This window comes from Carlito syrichta, unplaced genomic scaffold, assembly GCF_000164805.1.
Source record: "Carlito syrichta isolate Samal-C Ts95f unplaced genomic scaffold, Tarsius_syrichta-2.0.1 Scaffold288103, whole genome shotgun sequence".
NCBI classification, from domain to species: domain Eukaryota; kingdom Metazoa; phylum Chordata; class Mammalia; order Primates; family Tarsiidae; genus Carlito; species Carlito syrichta.
In genome coordinates this window covers 56,005-74,672 of record NW_007232199.1, presented here as the reverse complement: position 1 = coordinate 74,672, position 18,668 = coordinate 56,005, and positions in this window count along the sequence as shown.

The following is an 18,668-nucleotide window of genomic DNA, read 5'->3' as shown; positions in this document are numbered from 1 at the left end:
GATGAAATGCAAAAGAATTATGTTGGGCAAAAGAAATCAGATACCAAAGATACATGTGTGTGTTTTCATTTTTACAAAGTTCAAGACCATGCAAACATCATTTGTGGTGAAGGAAATCAGGATTGTGTGGCTCCATCTGGGGGAGGGGCAGGAAGTGGCAGTCACTGACGGGCAAGAAGCATGTGGGACTCTTGGGGAGACAAGAACATTCTGTATGTTGAGATGAGGGGAGGCTACAGGGATGTTTATACCAATGTGGGAATTCATCAAGCCACACATTTAAGATGTGTGTTTTACTCTTCCTAAATTATGCCTCAAACAACATATAAAATGAAGTTCATATAAAATAAAAACAAAAGCTACAAGTTTCTGCCTGTTTGCAGTCCCACATCTGCCCTTTTCTCTTTTTTCCATTTTTATCCCTGGTTCACATTTTGTTTTGTTTTTTGTTTTTTAGAAAAAGGGTCTCGTCAGGCGTTGTGGTTCACGCCTGTAATCCCAGCACTTTGGGAGGCAGAGGCAAGAGGATTTTCTGAGTCCAGGGGTTCAAGACCAGCCTGGGGAAATTGGCAAGACCTCATCTCAACAATAAATCAAAACAATTAGCCGGTTGTGGTGGCGCACGCCTGTGATTCCAGCTACTTGGAAGGCTGAAGTGGAAAGATCACCTGAGTCCACCAAGTCGAGGCTACGATGGCCATGAGCGTGCCACAGCACTCCAGCCTGGATGACAGTGAGACTCCAGCTCAAAAAAAAAAAAAGAAAAGAAAAAGGGTCTCACTGTTTCACTCAGGTTGAGTGCCATGGTGCAATCATACCTAACCGCAGCCTAAAACTCCGCGGCTCAAGTAATCCCCCTGTCTCAGTCTCTCAAAATGCTGGGATTACAGGTACATGCCACTACGCCTAATTTTATAATTTTGTGTAGAGAGAGAGTCTTGCTATGTTGCCAAGGTTAGTCTCAAACTCCTGGCCCCAAGCGATCCTTCTGTGTCAACCTCTCAAACTGCTGGGATTACAGGCATGAGCCACCACATCCAGTCTCCAGTTCACTTTTATGCTCTTAGTGTCTGCGAGTTTCCAGAATTTTGATCATTGTAAGTATGTAATCAACACTATAAACACTTACAATCTTAGGCATAATCAGGTAACACCCATATTTAAAGTAAAATACAGAGAAAGAAAAAGGGGTTCGCCTTTGCAACCAAAACAAAACAAAATTGCATATGAAAGTCTCATGATTTTCACACTGCCAGTATCTAACCATGGTTCCTTGTCTAAGGACATTTAAGGTGGGCACATTCCAGATGACTCTGACTTCTCTAATAAAGGCCCCAGGCTCTTATCATGGAGCATCCTTCTTTCTATTCACTGTAGGCTTTCTCACAGTTTTTCTACTTATGACTCTTATAAATGACAGTGACTATTCCAGGACCTCAAAAAAGAAATTTCTATTCTAGAAAGACTTCTCAACTCTCCAAGTAGGTATTTGACTACTCTAGTCCTATAAATGCATATCTCTTACAAGGTACCCGATATTCAGATTTCACCAACCAGCCCTGGTAGTCCTGGAAACATAAGAATGTTTTGATTTAATTACCTCCCCCACCACTTGACAGTTATTACCGTTCATACTTCTGAGAAATCCTCCTACCACCTTATTTCATTTGTTGGGAGAAACCAGTGGTTTATTATTTTGCTCCAGTTAAGGAGACCTTTGAGATTTTCTGGGTTCACTTTAGTTTAATCATCTCATTGTCTCCGTGAAGAAGTTCAGTGTCATTGGATCGACCCACAAAAGAGGTTGGCCCTGCACACCTGTATTTTGACATCAATGAGCATCATCACATTTTTGGCATGATCTACTAGACTCTGTGCTTTTGGCGTTTTTAACTGAGGACATCTGAGTGTCCCTTGAATGTGAGTGACAACTCATAGCGTCAGGAAGTGTCATCTTCCCCATCACATTTTCCTTTAGGTGAAAACAGTTCTGTGAGCAAGTGTGAGTATGGGAAAGTAAATGGTTAATTGGTGACTTAGAAACTGAAGTGATGGTGTCTCCACGCCACAAGGTGTAATTTCCTTCACAAACTGAATACACCTTTGCTCTTTATCAAGTATCTGCTTTCTTATGATACTTTTTTCTGTTGTAGTTAAAATATATATAACATAAAATTTACCATCTTAATCAGTTGTAAGTGTACAGTTTAGTGGCATTAAGTACCTTTAATTATTGGACAACCATCACCAATAGCCATCTTCAGAACTTTTTCATCTTCCCCAGCTGAAACTCTGTCCACCTGAACACCCCCTTCTTTCTCTTTTCCAGCCCCTGACAACACCTTCTGTCTCCATGAATTCAATTCTTCTCAGTACCTCCTACAAGTGGAATCATACAGTGTTTGTCCTTTTGTACCTGACTTATTTCACTCAGCATAATGTCTTCAGGATTCATCTGTGTTGTAGTGTGCATCGGAATTTCCTTCCTTTTTCAGGCTGTAGAGAGGAATAAATACTCCATTGTCCGTATATACCACATTGTACTTTCCATTCATCTGTTGATGGACACTTGTGTTATTTCCACATTTTCACTATTGTGAACAATGCTGTTATGGACACAGGTGTATAGATATCTCTCTGAGTCCCTGCTTTCACTTCTTTTTAGCAGATACCCAGAATTGGAATTGCTGGATCAGATGGTAATTCTATGTTTAATCTTTTGAGGAATTGCTGTGCTGTTTTCTACAGTGACTGTGCCATTTTACATTCCCGTTAGCAATGTCCAAGCATTCTGATTTCTCTACATCACCAACACTGGTAAAAAAAATTTTTAATAAAGACACAGGATTTTAAAAGATCTGTAGTCAAACCAAAGTAAAGGAGGCAAGTGAATTTATTTTCTCCTATGTGTTGTTATATTCAAGATCCACTTTCATATTTTATAGGGCATAGGAAAAGACACAGCCATTATTGTAATTGACACTGGATTTGTCTGTTTGTTAATACTCTTTTGATGTGTATGAACACATGTAATATCAATATAGCCCAAAGAAGCACTGTGTCTGACAGTGAGGATTCTGGAACACAGCATTGCCATTTATCCCTGCCACTTACTCCCAAGTTATTTGACCCAAGTAAATGATTTAGCCTCTCTGTGCTCAGTTTCCTCATTTATAAGAGATCATAACTGTACATCTCTCATTGGGCTGTCATGAGGTTTGAATGTATTAACATTTGTTAAATGTTTAGAATAGAACCTGGCCTACACAAACACAAGATAAGTGTGTCATAAATATTTTATGAGAGCCAATTATTTGTTGAGCTCTGTTCAGAGCTCCAAACTCTACCTGACAATACCTCTTACTGTGGGTGGTTCATCTCTCTTTGCGGATCTTTGAAGGTCAGCTGGACACTCCCCTCCTCCTTGTTCAACATTTCCTACTGCTGTGAAGAATGTTTGCCACCTTCCGATCTTCTGAATGTATGAATTCTTCTACAAGGTCTACAGGTAAAAATTTTAAACTAGATATTTCAAGTCTTTCAATTTGGTTTTCAGGAAAAACATGTCCCCATTCACTCCACTCCACCCAAATAGACATGGACAGTGCCAAAGCTTCCCCGAGCTGGCACATTCTTCTGGCAACCACAACACTCTCCCTCCTGTTTCCCTCTCTCCATCAGGGCTCATTTAGCCTGTGGTCCATTCCCTCAGACCGCCATTGGCAAGGAAGTTCTCATGGATAGGGAATTAATCAAATTGTCAGTCAGGTTCAAATCCATTTTGCTAATATAACTTCCTGAGTAGTAAAACTGCTGCCATCATGCCATTAGAAAGTATACTCTACAGAAGATTGTGAAAAAGTGGATATATAGGGTTCACAGCAAGGATATAGAGTTTAGAGGCCCCTAAAATCTTCTGCATATGCAGTTGTCTACATTATCCACACACCTGGCAACCAGCAGACCCACCTCACTTCTTTCTGCCAAACAACAGAGAGGGCTGCCCTAGGAGTATAATTTTCTAATTATCCCTGCCACTTACTCCCAAGGATCTGAGTTGACAAGAGATCCAAATATGATGGTTCATAATGCAGATTTTCCTTCATAAAGGGCATTGGCTTCATGTTAAAAACATCAGGATATTTTTATGCACCCCAAAGAAGCCAATATTCAAAGGTGGTATTTTGAACACATGATGGGAAAGATGCATCAGTGGGCCTGATGTGTCATGCTTAATGTATGGATCTTAAAGGTCAAGCTCGTTCTGTTTTTAATTGTAAAATTACGCATACTTATACAAACTATGAGGGGGGACCCAAAATAAACCAGAATTATCTTTTTTTGGAGAGCAGGTCCCTTGTAGTACAGGTTTCTTCTGCTATGTAAGTCTTCTAGGAGCCCATTAGTATCAGTGTATTACCTAGCACTGTTGTGAAAAGCTGTGTTCAGTTTCAGTGAATTTTTTTGGAGATTCTTTCAACACATTTGCCCATTTCATGAAGTGTGATGTACGAGTGCAGCTGCCCACATCATGCTGAGTGTCCCACAGTTTTTGACCAAAAATAGAATGAATGACCCACTCCCCATTCACCTGATCTCACCCCAGTGACATTTTTTTGTTTCCCTGGATGAAAAAAGTCCTCAAAGGGAAACATTTTGCCAGTATGGAAGAGGTGAAACAAAGAATGGCAAAAGCAATAAACGGCATCAAAATTGATGAGTTCAAAACTGTTCTGAGCAATGGAAAATGCATCTCAATAGGTGTATTGCATCAAATGGAGAGTACTTTTAAGATGACTAAAGTTTAAACATGTAAGAATAAATACACAAATTTTGTTTATTTTAAGTTTTTTAAAGATGTGGGGTACAATTCAGGGTTAGGTATACAAATGTTCATTATGCAGGTACCCTTGTTGATGAGGTGTGGCCCCCTTTCTCCAGGCAGATTCCCATTACTGCCAATCCTGCTTCCCTGCTCCCCTCCCAGCAGTTTCCCACTACTGCCAATCCTTTTGTTCAAAGTTCAAGGTCCGCTTATGAGTGAGAACATGTGATACTCAGTGTTTTGCAACCAATTCCTGATCAAAAACTCGAGTGCCCATGCCATAAGAGATAAGATAGATAAGTGGGACCTCATCAAACTGACAAGCTTCTACAAAGCCAAAGAAATTATCAAGAGAGCAGGGAGGCAGCACACAGATGGGGAAAAAATATTTGCCAACTGTATGTCTGACAAAGGCCTAACATCTAGGATCTACAAGGAACTCAAACGTACCGAAAAGAAAAAATACACAAATTTTATAAATTCTGGGTTTGGGGGGACCCTCCTTGTAGATAGTAATATGTAAATAAGAATGAAAGTCTCCACCCTACTCAATTGACCTCTCTAGAATTACTCTTTTTGTGTGCATCTTCTAAATTTTTAGAAAGTATATATATGTGTCTATTTGTATACACTCATATACCACATAATGGTGTTTCAATTAATTACCACATATACAACAGTGGTCCCATAAGATTATAATGGAGGCAAAAAAATTTCTATCCCCTAGTGATGCTGTAGCTGTTGTAATGTCACAATGCAATACATTATTCATGTATCTGTGGTGATGCAGGGGTAAGCAAACCTGCTAGCTGTATAAAAGTCTAGCACATATAATCATGGACAATACATTATACTTGATAATGATAGTGACTACTATGTTACTGGTTTATGTATTTATTATACTGTGCTTTTTATCATTATTTTAGAATAGGATCCTTCTATTTGTTTTTTAAAAATCACAGTTAACTATTAAACAGCTTCAGGCAAGTCCTTCTAGTCCAGAAGAAGGCATTAATGTCATAGAAGATGATCATTCCATGTATGCTATTGCCCCTAAAGATTTTCCAGTGAGACAAGACTTGGAGGTGGAAGGCAGTGATATTGATGATCCTGAACCTATGCAGACCTTGGCAAATGTGTGCTTATGTCTTAGTTATTAACTAAATATTTTTAAAAAGTAAAAAATAAACAAGAATAGATACATTTAAAGATAGAAAAATCTTATAGACTAAAGATAAAAAGAAAACAGTTTTGTACAGCTGTATAATGTGTTGGTGTTTTAGGCATAATTTTATTTCAAGAGTTAAAAAGTTGAAAAAATGTTAAAGTTTATAAAGTAAAGAAGTTATAATAAGCTAAGTTTAATTTATTATTAAATAAAGTTATTGCAAAATAAATGTAGTGTAGCCTAAGTGTACAGTGTTCATAAGGTCTACAGCAGTATACAGTAATGTCCTAGACATTCACATTCATACACCACACACTGACTCTCCCAGAGCAACTTCTGGTCCTAAAAGCTCCATTCATGGTAAGTACCCTATATAGGTATGTCATTTTTATCTGTATTATTACTGTACTGTAATATATTTTTCTATATATTTAGATACACAAACACTTCCCGTTGTGTTACGGTAGACTACAGTATTCAGTACAGTCACATGTTAGGAGCAACAGGTTTTGTACCATATGGCCTAGGTGTGTGGTAGGCTGTACCATCTAGGTTTGTGTAAGTATACCATATAATGAAATCACCTAACAACACACTCTCAGAATGTAACCCCATCATTAAGTGACACATGTCTGTACACACAAAAAAATCAGATGTGTTTTCTTTTTGACACAAATGTTCATACCACATGTATTGTTATTCATTTTGCCTTTTTGGTATAATACAGAAGTTTCTTCAGACAGTTCATACAGAGTAAGCTTTTCTTGGTAATGGTCATGTAATATTTTACTCTAATCATGGATACACCATCGTTTCATTAAGCATTACTCTATTTATAGACATTTAGGTTGACTTTCCACTTTTCTCTATTGCAAATAGTGCTGCAACTAATGTCTCCTTACACATATTTTGTGAACTCTTATAAATATCTTAGCACTAATTCCTGGAATTGGGATTGCTGGACATGATGTATGAACATTTCAACTTTTGAAAAACATTGTCAAATTGTGTTCTAAAACTGCTTTGTGTTCTAAAAATATCCCAACACGGTCACGGACTTCTAGGCCTCTTTTACTCTGCATTATTGAGAACACTCCTTGAAGGTCAATATGTGTATAGAACACTTAAACAGAAGGTTCAGACAAGAAGGACATGACATACATAACACTTTCTAAACCCGTGGCTCATGCAGTCTGTTTTGTTCCCTTTGGTGTTCCTGGCTTGACTTCATGACTCCTCCACCTTGCCTTTGATCTACAAGTTAAGCGCTGGCTCTTCAGACTGACTGGCCTCTTTTTTAGTTATTTGGCCTGGGCTTTTGTCATAATCTTAGCAACCAGCAAATCTTGGCGTGTGTGGGAATTTAACAGCAAGATTGTTCCCGTTGTCTACATAGGACTTTGGAAAGTTTTTTACATTGAAAAAACTTACATCTCCTCCTCAGTTATTGAAGTGCCAAGGGAAAGCAAGATCAAGGATAACTGGGTGATTCCGAATGAAATTCAGTTTGGACAAGACCTGATATTGTTGGCTATTTTTATGAAGTCAGTTGTCCTGGTTTTCGGCTCAATTGCCTCTTTGGCCAACTGGGTCAAGGCCCCAGATCCAGATTTCCTCCAAATGTATTACAATCTCTCTGCCTTCTTTCTTTTACTCGGCTGTGTTTGCACCGTGGGTACAGTGAGCTGGAATTTCGCTGTGGATTTTTATGGCCAAACCACCCTGGAATTTCCACCTGCCTTTCCTGTTGATATAGAAAAACTTACAAAGAAACGTGTCTCTTATGTGTTCCCACTAGTAATCGCAACTGCCATCCTTTCACTAATAAGTATCATCATATTCCTCTGTGAAGCACATTTAAGCAAACGGGGGAGAAAAGTGAAACCCATAGTTGTAAGCAGAGACCCAAAGTATAAGGTGTGTGCTCACATTAAAGAATAACTGAGGGTTTTTTCTATATGGAAAGGCTGTCAATAGTTACCTGGGAAAGGTGCCCTACATATTCCTAATATTGTTGTAATCTTTTACTCATGTAAAATAAAATACATTTATTTTGTTCTTTAGGGTGTTTTTAAAGCTTATATTCGCCTCTTCTGTCCATTCTGTTAATTTGTTCCTTTCTATGAAGATTTTCATTTTCTGGAATCTGTAGGCAAACACCTTCTGTACATATACTGTCAAAAATCAAAGGCAGGGGAAAGTATACGTATGACGCAAGCACACATCAATGAACACCACCAACTCCAAGCTGAATGAGAGTTTATAAAAAGACTCACATATGCATGTAGAAAGATTATCATGTTTAGAGCTTGGAGATCTTGAAGACATTAGAATCGGTTAAAGTTGAACAGGGTTTCTCAACCTCAGTACTACTGACATTTTGGGCTGGGTTCTCTTGGGGGGTAGGGAGGCTGTGCTGTGCATTGTAGGATGTTGAGCAACTTCTGTGGTCTCTACCCATTAGCTGCCAATGGCATTCCTCTTTTCTTCTAGTTGTGACAACCAAAACGTCCAAACATTTCCAAATGTCTTCTGAGGGGCAAAATTGCCTCCTGTTGCAAACCACTGACTAGATGGAGCCAAGACCCAGGTTAATGGATGATTATAGTGGGAGAGAATTGTTAGAAAACCCTTTGTCACATAAAGGTGCACAAGCTTAATATATTGTTGCATACATTTGCCTGGGTCATTGACTATCTTTAACTCAGGGGTTTGTTGGAGGTGTTTTTGCTTCCTTTCCCAGGGGACATTTGGCAATGGCAATGAAAAATGTCATCGGTGAAGTAGCAAACTCTATGGTAGGGTTAGATAGCTGGATAAATACATGATGAGAGAATTGGGAAACTTGGATTATAAATCTGAAAAAATTGCCTGAAAAACAGCCTGAAAGATAAAGAAATGGAAAACATAATAGAGCACTTACGGGGCATAGAAATTAGAGCAAGAGGGCCTGTGGCATGTATCATTTCAGTAGAATGTAAGTGGAGCTTAGAGAAAGGCAATCATTAAAGTGAGGTTGACACTTTTTTCAGAATTAGTGAAAGATGTAAATCCTCAGGTTGAGAAAGCACATTGAGTATTGAGTAGGTCAAATAAAAACAGATTCACACCTAGACATATCTCATGAAAATGCAGACACCTCAAATACAAACAAAACTTCGAGAAAACAAAACACAAAAATTACTAATACAGGATGTACAATTAGACTGAAAGATCTCAGACTTCTCAACACAGAGAGTAAAATAGTATCCTCAAAGTGCTAAAAGAAAGTAATGACCAGCTGGCAATTCTGTCTACTAACTGACAACTCAAGAATGAAGACAAAATACAGTTTCAGTTTCAGAATAAGAACTTGGGGGAAAAGATACTTTGAGAAGAAAGTAAGTGGACCCAGAATGGAGTTGAATCCAGAAACAACGATGAGCAAGGAAACTGGTAAAACGTGGGTAAATCTAAATCAGCGCTAGTATTAATAATAATTCATGTCTATATTATGGGTTCACATATAATATGTAAAGTAGGAGAGGAATAATTAGGCTAAAGCTTTTTAAGGTCCTTGTTTATTCTGGGTCTTTGATCAATTTTTGGATTTTTTTTTTTTTTTTGGTTGGGGGTCTCTTTCTGTTGATCTAGCTGGAATGCAGTGGCAGGATCACAGTTCACCACAGCCTCAGTCTCCTGGACTCAAGTTATCCTTCCATCTCAGCCTCCCGAGTAACTGGGACTACAGATGTGCACCACCATGCCCAGCTAATTTTTTGATTTTTTTGTCGAGATTTTGCTATATGCCCAGGCCTGAACTCTTGGGCTTAAGCAAACCTCCTGCCTTGGCCTCCCAAAGTGCTGGGAGTACAGGCATGAGCCATTGTGCCTGGCATAACTTTAGATTTTGAGTGAATATGTATGCTAACAATGTAAAGGCAACCACTAAACAATCAGAATGAGAATGAAAGGGAATTAAAGGTAGAAGGACCAAAAAGGAAAACAAAATGACTATTTTTCAATGGCATCATAATTGACTATGGAGAAAAGTCAAGAGAAAACAACATAGCCATGATTTCATTCACATTAATTTTTGAGAATAGGCAGCACTGCAGGGACAGGAACAGGAGAGCAAATGCCTGGTGCTAGAAGTGGGCATGGGGAAGCCTGCCAATGGGCACCAGGGAACATTTTGGGAGACGGGTATGTTTTACAAGTAGATGGTCCCACAATTATATGATTTATTAAAACTCTTCAAAGTATATCCTATAAATGAATTCATTTTATAGTATATAAATTATACCTCAATAAAGGTCTTTAATAATAAAACATTATACATTCCTATACACCAGTGACAAATCCTTTTTAAATGTGACATTTAAAAATGCCATTTACAATGATGAGGAAACCAATGATAGTCAAATAAATAAATCTTTTAAAAGATATGTGGGAATTTCATGGGGATAAAAAGCAAATTAATCAATAAAGATGTAGACCACATTCTTGGATGAGATGATCCAGTGTTATTCTTAGGTCCCAGGGAATGAGGCACCATTCAGTAGTGATTAGACCCTGCAATGATGGAGCTCAGTAGCATCCCAGACTCTGAAGTCGGCGCAGTGGCAAAAAGTACTCCAGAATGACAGAGCACAGCTGTGGTTTGGTCCCTGAGGTGGGGGCAGGGAACAGCATAGTGATGACTCAACTCCCCAGGGAGAAGGTGTCTCAGCAGCTCAGACTCTAAGGGGTTAATTCAGCTCCAGGAAAGCAGGGTACTACAGATATTTGGACTGAAGGTTGGAGTTTCTCAGCTCTGTCTTTCCTCTGGTTCCCTGAGACATTAGGTAGGTGCTACATCAGCTCTGCTCTGGGATGAGCAGCTACTCAGTTCAGAAGGCACCGATTTTCCAGGGGTGAGCCATTAATGGTACTGATGTGCCTCTTCAACTCTGGCCTGGAAGGGGCATGACTGTTCTGGGGGGCCCAAGCTCCATTTCCTGGGAGGCAGAGAGTTGCTTCAACTTAGCAGGAGACGTGGCTACTCTGAGCAGCCCTCAGGAGGTGGGTTGCCACTTCAGTTCTGGAACAAGGGGGCAGGTGGAGGGGTAGGTGGAGCAGCTCACCCTCCACTTGACCCCAGGGAGAAGGAGGTACCAGCTGGTTGCAGCTCAGCTGGGAGATATGGGCCACTGGGCTGGGGTGATTTGGTGGCAGTTTAGCCTCAAGGTGAAGAGGAGCCATGGCCACTCACCTCCAGAGCAAGACGCACTCCAGTCACAGCTTCACATCCGCAATGGTGTAGCACAGTAGTTGCATGGGCCATGATATTGCTATTTCATTTTTCTTTTCTTTTCTTTTCTTCTTTTTTGATTATCAACTTGAGTATGAACTCATAAGATTGTCTGTGTTTTTATTATGGGAATTTTCAAATGCATTCTAAAGTAGACTATGATCTCAGTTTATCCATTATGACCATTTATGTTTCATTTCTACCTTTACTACCTTCCCTGACGCCACCCTCAGATTATTTTCAATAAATTTCTGGAAAAGTATTATTTGATCCATAAATATTTCTCTCTCTATATATATATATATATATCCCTGAAAGACAAAGACGTCTTCTTTTTAACATAACCACATTGCCAGTATCACACAAAAAGGTAACAATAATTTATTAACGCATCCAGATTTTCCTAATTTATAAATAAACGTTCATAACAGAACATAGCATTCATCAGTCAAACATCAACATCATCATTAAAAATTTTTATCATTTTTATGATCAAATTGTCCCATCTATGGTTATGAACCCATGTGTGTCCTTTGACATGTCCCCACTGGTGTTTTTTTAATATTAAAAAGAAAGACTTCTTTATTCAAGACAATCTTAACATACTGTCTGCTTTAAACGATTCTTCACTTTGTCAATAAAATTCATTCTATGGGAATAATTTTCCTAAAAACAAAGTGGTAAAGGAAAGGACACATCAATAATACTGCCAATAACTATATTCATCAAGTGTTAAGAAGATGTTGAAATTAAAGCCTATTTATTTGTTCTACATCTAACTACCTTTTAACCAGTGGTTCATAATCTCATGAAAACACTCCCCAGAATGATACACAAGCAAACAAATTCTGCACAGGTATACAACCTTCTTGGAATATATTTATGGAATTCGTTTTCAAAATTTTATTTTTTTGTGTACAAGCTATAAGCTTCTTTATCCCATAATCTTCAACTTAGTTTTAAACAAATTAACTTTGCCAGTTAAAAACCTACCAAGCATATTAAAGAGTACTGATATATTATGCTGAAAACTGTTTTATTAAACAGCTTTGAGTGTTGGTTGCTACATTTAAAGTTTAAGAAAAAATTATTTAGTAACATTGAATTGATACTGAAGTCATTTTTAATTCTTTCAAGAAACATGACTATGAAGCATTATTAATATTTATTTTGTTTTTTGGGGGGGGAGAAGGTTGAGTCTTACTCTGTCACCCAGGCTGGAGTGCAGTGGCACACTCACAGCCACTGTAACCTTGACCTGCTGGGCTCAGGTGATCTTTCCACCTTAGCCTTCCAAGTAGCTGGAACTATAGACGTGCACCACCACACTTGGATAGTTTTTTTATTTATTGTAAATATGTGGTCTTGCCAAGCTGCCCAGGCTGGTCTCGAACCCCGTGGGCTCAGGCAATCCTCTCACCTCGGCCTCCCAAAGTGCTGGGATTATAGGCATGAGTCACCATACCCGACCCATGTTAATATTTAAAAGGGAAAAATTTTACTGCAGAAACACTCTCAGGAGCACAGCAAATGCAACACACAGATCATGTAGAGATACTATGGATATGACGATACCCATGATTCACATAGTGGCAGTAATGGTGGTTCCCATATATATTTAACTAAATAACACATTTTGTTGAAGTATAATTCAAAACAATCAAATTCACCCATTTAATTGTACAATTCAGTATTTTTTAGTATAGTCACAGGGTTGTGCTACCATTTCCACTGTCTAATTGCAAAACATTTTCATCACCCCAAAAAGAAACCCCATGCCAGTCTCTATTAGCAGTCCATATTAGTCTTTGAGGCTTGCCTTTTTTGTTCCTCAACAAGATTTTCCAGGTGTATCTTATACATGTCAGGAGCTAGACTGAATGTCATTCCTTTTGTGAACCTTGGGTATGGAGAAGAAATTTAGTGACCACAATTTGGGCACTGGTGGTTCTGATTCTACTGGAATATCATTATATCTAGATCTTTTGAGTGGACAAAGATGCATACGTTTTTGAGAAAAAAATCATTGAAATATGATGTTCAATTCAACCTTAACTGACAGAATTTTTACTTAGCTGCAATTACATACTACATTTCTTTCTCACAGATTGAAAACTCAACAAAATGAACATAATTCTATATTGGCTTACAAATTGCATATATTCTATGATATATACAATTTTTAAAATAATATTACTAATATCATTATTAATCATAAGACTACTGGATAAAGTTTAAGATTTCCTTGAAGCTTCATTTGACTCAAAAACTGATTGTAATAGATATAAATAGTGAAAATACCACATTCTAAGATTATTTAGTATAATGATTTTCTTTGCATGGTTATAACTTAATTAAGTGTATTCATTTTAGCTTGTTTTCCATTTTTGACATAGTTACTTTTGGACATAGTTTTCTATGGGATTACTTTTGTCTTTCTGACATAGTTTCCTTTTTGACTATGTAAAATATTTACATAATTTCAAAGTCAAAATTATAGAACCAATTTTATTCAAAAACATTCTAAAGTAAATTTATGTTCCTATCCCTATTCTATTTTCTTCCACCATGGGTAATGTTTCAATTTTTGTTTATCTTCCAGATTTTTTTTTTTTGCAAATAGAAGTGTTTGTGTTCATATTTATTTCATCTCTATCAAAACTACATATATATGTGTGTGTAGTTTTTGCACTCCCAAGAACAGTCTGTGAGAATCTTACCTTTCTTACAGTCTTGTCAAAAGAATACCTTATAAAACTTTTGAATTTTTTTCAATATAATAAGTGAGAAATGGTATCTCAGTATCATTTTTAATGTCTTTTTTATATCTTTTATTAGTGAGGTCAAGCATTTTCTCAAATGTTTTAGGGATATATATTTTTTAGTGTTATCCATCAGTTATCTGTTGCTATGTAAAAAATTACCCCAACATTTAGTGGCTTAAAGCAACATGCATTTATTACCTCACAGCTTCTATGGATCAGGAGTGTGTGCTAGCTTAGCTGGGTCTTCTGCTTCAGGGTATGTCACAAAGCTGCCATAAAAATGCCATCCAGGCCTGTGGTCTCATTTGAAAACTCAATGAGAAAATGTCCTCTTCTGTGCTCACTTATATTGTTGTTGGCAGGATTCAGCCCCTTAGTTCCTCACAAGCTATTGGACTGAGTCTTTAGTTTCTTGTCATATGGCAATCTTCATAGAACTTCTCACAACACAGCAGCTGGCTTCACCAAAGCAAGTAAGTGAGAGGGCCAGAGAGAGTGCTGGCAAGGGGAAGAGTTCTAGCAAGAAAGAAGTCACAATCTTTTTATAACCTAACCACAGAAGTCATCTCCCACCACTCTTGCCACTTTCTACTTGTTAGAAGAGGGTCACTAGGACCAGCCCATACTCTCTGGGAGGGGATCAAGGGCATGGATGTGAGGAAGGTGGGGATCTCTGAGGGCCACATCACAAGCTGTCTGCCACAATACCTACTTGTACTTCTAGCCTGCTCCTCTACTTAGTTGTTAGTATTATTGACTTTTAGGAGCCTTAATAGATTATAGTCACCCAGTTTAAAAAAAAAAAAAGAGCCTTGACATATTATAGACATTACCCCTTTGTGCTTCAGTTACAAATACCTTTTTTTTTTTTAATTTATCATTTGTTTGTGTACTTTGCTCATGGAATTTGTGTTTTGCAAATTTGGGGGGATAAACTTTATATATTGTGAAGGTCATCAATCTTTATTTTATTGCTTCTGGTATTTCAGTCATAGTTTAAGTATACAGTTGGCCTTCATATCTGTAGATTCCACATTTGTAGATTCAGCAAACCCTGAGTCAAAAATATTTGAAAAACAAATTGTATCTATACTGAACATGTACAGATTTGTTTTCCTTGTCATTATTTAGTAAACAATATATCATAACAATTATTTCATAACCTTTACATTATACTAGGCATTATAAGTTATCTCAGGATGACTCAAAGTGTTCAGGAGGATGTGAATAGATTGGATGCAAATACTACATCATTTTTATTAGGAATTTGAGTATCTGTGAATTTTGGTATCCAAGGAAGGTTCTGAAACCAATTCCCTACAGAAGACAGACAAAGCAGCAGTGAAAGGGTGCTAGGTGAAGAAGGGTCTTCCAAAGTTGTGTGCGGCAGCTTTTAGTTTCAGACTCACAGGCACTAATCTCTTCTTTTAATTCATTAAGGTGTTTGCCTCATTTGGAATTGCTGTCTTTAAGGGAGACAACAGTGGCCTCTTGATTTCATTTAGAGCAGTGATCCCCAACCTTTTTGGCATCAGGGACTGGTTTCATGAAAAACAATTTTTCCATGGGCTGGGGGTGGTGTGGGGGATGTGCAGTCAAACCTCACTGCTAAAGTTCATTTGTATTTGCAGTTGTTCCCCAGCACTAGCATCACCACCTCAGCTTCACCTCAGATCATCAGGCATTAGATTCTCATAAGGATCCTGCAACCTAAGATCCCTCATCTGTGCAGTTGGAAAAGACTTCCCATTGTCTCTGGGAAGTTCAATATTTTATTTGTTCTAACGGTGAGCAAAGACAGATAAGTTTTGCAATTTCAAAGGAGCTTCATTTAGCCAATTATGTTTTAAGATAATCCCAGGAGATTTTTGTTCAGAGACCTAGCCAATTACAATTTTCTGGGCTATAATTTTGCTCATAAAGCAAGCTAGAGTGTTTAAAGGCAGCTGATCAATGAAGTAAGACTTAGAACATGGTTACTCATTACACTTACCTGATGAAACTGTCCCTTCTAGTTAACCTTAGCATAAGCAGTCTCATAGAATCTTTTGAAAAACCTCATGAAGAGGCACCCAGTGCAAACCAGATAGAGAGCCCTCTGCTCTCTGGAGAGGTCCCCTTTAGGATCCAGATGGAGAGAGGCAACTGGAGTTGAAATAAAGTCTCTGAAATCTCGACAGAAAGAATTGGGAGAACTTACTCAAGGCCGCCCGGCATCGCATAAAAGGCAACTGAGCTCAAGGAGGAAGATCAAGGGTCACATTGAATCCCACTTCTGATGCCAAAGAATGTGAGCAAAATTTTCTGAAAAGGAATTTAGAGGAGAAAGACTTTATTTTAAAAAGTTTGCAAGCCAGAAAGACACAGCCTTCAGTGTAAAATGAACGTGTGTTCCACTGGCCAGGCACACTGGCTCACACTTGTAATCCCAGCGTTTTGGGAGGCTGAGGTAGGAGGATCACTTGAGCCCAGGAGTTCAAAACCAACTTGGTCAAGAGAATGACCCCATTCTATAAAATTAAAAGTTAAAAAATTCATCAGGAGTGGTGGCTTGCATCTGTACTCCCAGCTACTCAGGAAGCTGAGGCAGGAGATTCCTGAGCCCAGTAGCTGGACACTGCAGTGAGCTATGATTGCATCACTACACTCACACCTGGGCAACAGAGCAAGACTCTACCTCTAAAAAATTAGAATTTTTTCTTTTTTAGTTGGAGTCTCACTCCATTGCCCAGGCTGGAGTGCAGCAGCACACTCACGGCCATCCCAGAGTCAACCTGCTGGGCTCCGGCGATCCTTCCACCTCAGCCTTCCAAGTAGCCGGAACTACAGGCATGCGCTACCACGCCTGGCTAATTTTTTATTTATTGTAGAGACGAGGTCTCACCAAGTTGCCCGGGTAGGTCTTGAACCCACAGACTCAGGCAATCCACTCACTTTGGCCTCCCAAAGTGCTGGGATTACAGGCTGAGCCACCGAGCCAGGCCAAAAATTAGAAATTAAAAAGATAAAATGAAGTTGTGTTCCAGAGAACAAAATAAACGAAAGCTCTCTCTAAGGTTCCCACCTAAGTTGGGCTATGAAAATGAAGGGCTAAACCTTGCTTAGTTCTAATTGGCTAATGTTTGCTGAGCTCTTACTGATCTATACTTGCTGAGATCTGATTGGTCAATATAGGCCACAGCCTATTGATTAGTTCAGGAGCATAAACGCAAACAGGCAGCTGTGAAAGTCCCAAAGTTAAGCAGACGTGGGTTTTTGAGTACGTGTATGGCCTCTAGTTAGCAAATGGCCATTTGGCTCTTATTGAATTTAGGCCCAGTTAGCCACCCTTGAAAGATTTGCTTTCTCAAGTTTTACAATCCCTATTTCATAAAGAGGAAACTGCAATTTAGAAAGATTGAATAGTTTTATCTAAGCTCTCAGCAGTTAATGATATGTCCCATGATTACACTCTAAGTCTGTCTGACTCTAAGGCCTGTGGTCACCCCAACCACTGTGCTGGTGCCGACTCCTGTTGAGTAAAGGGCTACCTGGATCTCTAGAGGAAGAGTGATGAGGTTGAATGGAGACCATGCTGGCATTGATTGTGGGTGTCTGCCATGGACAGAAGCATTGGGAGTGTGCTGTGAATATGCCACCCAGTGGAAAGAGCTCTAAACAAGGACCCCAGAGAGCTGAATTCTAGGCCTGGCTCTGCTCAGTCTGTGTATCATGGCCTTATCCATAAAACAGAAAGCATAAGATGATTTCAAATTTCCTTTCTTGCCTTACAATTCTATTGTTTTACAAAGAAAATAAGTGAATTATCCTCTCCACTGAGGAACAATTTATAAATGTATAAATTTACATATATGTGCATATTTGTACATAAAATAATAAGATATTTTTATAGAAAAAAGCAACAAATATTTCTATCTGAGCAGGATACCTAGAGAGGTTGCAGTACTTCTTTCCCAAAAGATTCTTAAGTTTGATAGAGAAATACTGTCTGGCTGTTAGCAAAATCCTCCTGAATGAGAATCACATGAAGGGCAGATGTTCTTTGGTAGGAGCTCTGGGGGGTTCCATCAGTGTTGCAGCAGTTCATAAGAATGAGTTCCGCCATAATTCATTGTTCAGTTTAAGGATGAGTGAGCCTAGGTGGGAGGCCATTGGGATCCTTCTGAACCATCCAACTCTAGTCTTCATTTCACAGGGGTGCTGGAAGAATTAATGACTGCCTGGAATGGAACATTCATGAAGCATTTGTAATCCTTGAAGAAAGGACACTAGATACATGCAAGATCATTGCCAGCCAGAAATAACAGCAATGTCTCTCTTACTCTCCTTCAGCAGACATGTGGGCTTTATCCTGCTAGTAAACTCTTTATATAAACCTTGCCATGCTGCTGTGAACAATTTTCAAAGAAAAGCCGTGGGAACCTCTCCTACCCTTTCCTCCATGATCCTCTATAGGTTTCAAAACATTTGTGTTTTTATGTCTGAAATGTTCAGGGTGTTATAACTCTAAGCAGAATTTGACCATATCTTTCCATTTGGAAGTTGGCTCCTGCACTACTCGGCAGGCACCCTTCATTCATAGCTTCTGTGAGAAAAGGACAGACTGTTTCTCTCCTTCTCCCTCCCACATGCTCTGCT